Here is a 3,584-nt window from a genome sequence, read left to right as displayed (position 1 = left end):
ATTAGTTGCTGACTTGACAGCACGTTTCCAGCATTCACTGATGTTTGTCCTGACTCTGAGCATATTTATAAAGGAGCCTCCGTTCTGTGCCTCGGAACCTCTGAGATGTGCGACAGCAGGAGCCAATTACTGCAGCTGCTGGAATCTGTACTGAAAGGAGACAAAGCAGCTCACGCAATATGCATACAGAGAGACCAAGCTATAAAATGTGCCAAAATTATTCAGTGCAGGTTCATGAAGAAACATTTGACTGAATCAGAGAAAGCGACATGAGGAAAGTTGTTTAACTGCAGAGGCCATTTTCAACAATCATCTTTAATCAGGAGAGTGAGATTCAGAAGTTTAAAAAGGGAAGTCAGAGCTTCACACACAGTCGTGGCCACCACTGGTGAAAGAATTAAAATCAGGGTGTGTAGATCTGAGTTGTGCATTGGCTCAGTGGTTGGCACCAGTGTCTTGCAGCGGCAAGCACTTCGATTCGCATCCAGCTTCCGGCATGGGAATGTAGGGTTACGGGGCTGGGATGCTCTTCTAATGGTCGAAGAGGACTCAATAGGCCAAATAGCCTGCTTCAACAGTGTAAGGATTCTATGATGAAGATTCCAAAATAAGAGAAGCTAAGGACCATTAGAGAGTATTGTGAGTGTATGTGACACGGATACAGATGGACGAGGCCATAAAGGGAATTTATAGCAAGGCTGTTAGTTTCCAATCTGAGCAGCAGTTGCCCAGGAGCCAATGTCAGTGACCACCAGGGTGATGGATGAAGGATACTTAGTGTGAGACACAAACAGTAGAGTTGTGGATGGATCACAGGATTCCAGGTGTGGGCAGGACCAGAAATGTATTGGATCAAGGTCTAAGGCAACATGGACATGGGCTGAGGGTTTCAGCAGGTGGAGACAAAAGACATTTTGGAGATTGATATTACTGGTATTGTGATTGTATGGTTGTGTAGTCACAGGCTCAGCTTGGGTCAGATGTGAGATCAGGATTGTGAAGAATATGAATCAACCTTAGACAGTTTCTTCAGAGAGGACTGGACTAGTATTTAGTGAACGAATTTGTAATGGTGACTGAAGACAGTGGCCATCTGGTTGTGGGATAAGGAGTTTAAATTTTTTTAGTGACTAGGGGAATGGAGAGGGATGGTGATGAGATATAGTAGGAACTGCAGATGCTGGAGAATCTGAGATAACAAAGTGATGAGCTGGATAAACACAGCAGGCCAAGCAGCATCAGAGGAGCAGGGAAGCTGACATTTCGGGCCTAGACCCTTCTTCAGAAATGAGGTAGGTCTGGTTGTTGTCAATGTAGATGTGCAAACTAGCACATTTGGACAATGTCGCTCATTGGCGTGGATGCAGAACAGGAAAGGCCATGGATAGATCCTTAAGGTACACCAAGTACAAGGACATTGTAGAAGTGAGGGAGAGTTGAGATAGTTTGGGTTATGCAAGGACACAGGGATGTAAAGTCAAAAACAGTAGGATTAAAAGTTGTTTTTACTCAGGATGTCTGATGATGGTGGATTTAAAGGACAGAAGGAAAACCAGGATTAGGGCTAAGTCTTTAACAATAAAAGTTTAAATATGGGATTTTGATGGTCTGCTGTAACATGAGAATATGATCATTGATCTTTGACAGGGCATGACAATAAAAAAGAAGGGAAAAACTGGACAAAGTTGGAAGTTCAGAAGGAAGACAAGGGGAAATTGTAAAGGAGCTTGGCCCTGTGGCTAGTGGAAGGGAGGGATGCAGTGAAAGCAGCTGTTGAGATTATCTGAAGTTCAGTGACAAAACAGCTCCAGGAGCTCTTCACACTTAGTGTTAGACATTAGGATGCAAGAAACAGGGAGGGGAAGAGCCTTTGTTTTAAAGATACTCATATTCATGGCTACTCTTTTTTTAATATCAACTCTCTTCAGTCACTGCAATTACTTATGAACTTGTTGGTGTTTCAGCAAGTTGGGCAAATGAATGAATCCTTTCCCACATTAAGAGCAGCTGAATTATCTCTCCCCAGTGTGAACTCACTGGTTTTTCAACAGGTGGGATCTCTGAGTAAATCCTTTTCCACACATGGAACAGTTGAATGGCTTCTCCCCAGTGTAAAATCTCTGGTGTACAATGAGATAAGCTGATCACCTGAACCCAATGCTACACAGTGGGAGCGCCTGAACAGTTTCTCACCAGTGTGAATGTAGTGTTGGTACACCAGTTTGCCAGAGCTTTTATAGATCTTCCTTTAATCTGAGCAGGTGAATGGTCTGTCATCACTGTGAACCTGCTGGTGTTCCAGCAGGCTGGATAGCTGAGTTAGTCTCTTCCCACATGCAGAACAGGTGAATGATCTGTCCTCAGTGTGATTGTACCAATGAGTTTCCAGCTTTGATGGAGATCTGTATCATTTTCCACTTTACCTACATTTCCATGGTTTCTCCCCAGCGTGACTGAGTTCATGTGATGGCAGGGCAGATGCTTGGCTGAAGCCACATCCGCACAAACATGTGTACGGTTTCTCCCCACTGTGAACAGTGCTTTTTCCTTCTCTGTTCAAACTGATATTCAGCTTCAAATAAATTATCTGATTTCATTAGATCCTGATTTGGTGTTCAGCTTCAGTTTCGCAATTACAAATTGTCCCCATCCATCACCCTGTGAAATTGATTTGAAACAGTATAAGTCGAGTGAGAGACCTCATAACAAATATGTTTCTCATTATTTCTGGGGGCAACACTCAGAATAAGGACCATGAAAGCTGCTTGATTATTAAAGGGGAAGCATTGGATGTTCAGTAATTTGGATTTTCAGAAGGCATCTAATAAGTTCCATGCATTGGGCTACTTACTAAGAGCGCAATGTATTGGAAGCGGTATACTAGAATTGTTAGAGGATTGGCTAACTAACTGGAGGCAGAGAGTTGAAATAAGAGATTTTCAGGATGGCAACTTATAATTAGTGGTGTGCCACAGGGATCAGTGCCGGGGCCAAAAATACTCACAATATATTTTAATATCATGGATGAGGAAAATTTTAAAAAAGCACAAAAGTGCCTGGAAAGTAAGTAATGAGGATGACAGAAAGAGTCTGCAGGTTATATCAACAGGTTAGTTGAAAGGGCAAAAATTAAATATGGGAAAATGTCAGATTGTCAACTTTGACAGGAAGAATATAGGAGATTAATGTTACTTAGAGAGACAAAGACTGCAGATAAAACAGAGGGTTTTAGGAGTCCCTATTATCTAAATTCTGAAGTCAAATGGAATGTTGGCCTTCATTTCAAAAAGAATGGAGATTTTATAAAATAATGCAAGACACTATGCAGACCACAACTTGAATATTGTGAACATTTTTCTGCCCTTATGTAAGGAAAGATATACTGGCATTTAGTCAGCCTAGAGAAGATTCACTCAGCTGATACCGTGAATGGAAGGCCTGTTTTATGAGGAGAGATTGAGTAAGTTGTGCTTCTGCTCATTGGAATGTAGAACAATGATAGGTGATCTTATTGAAACATACAAGATTCTTAGGGGACTTGACATGATTGATGGAGGAAAGTTGTAGACAGCCTAGGACCAGAT

The sequence above is a fragment of the Stegostoma tigrinum genome, chromosome 43 (genome assembly GCF_030684315.1).
Source record: "Stegostoma tigrinum isolate sSteTig4 chromosome 43, sSteTig4.hap1, whole genome shotgun sequence".
Taxonomy (NCBI): domain Eukaryota; kingdom Metazoa; phylum Chordata; class Chondrichthyes; order Orectolobiformes; family Stegostomatidae; genus Stegostoma; species Stegostoma tigrinum.
Note: the sequence above shows the minus strand (reverse complement) of the source record.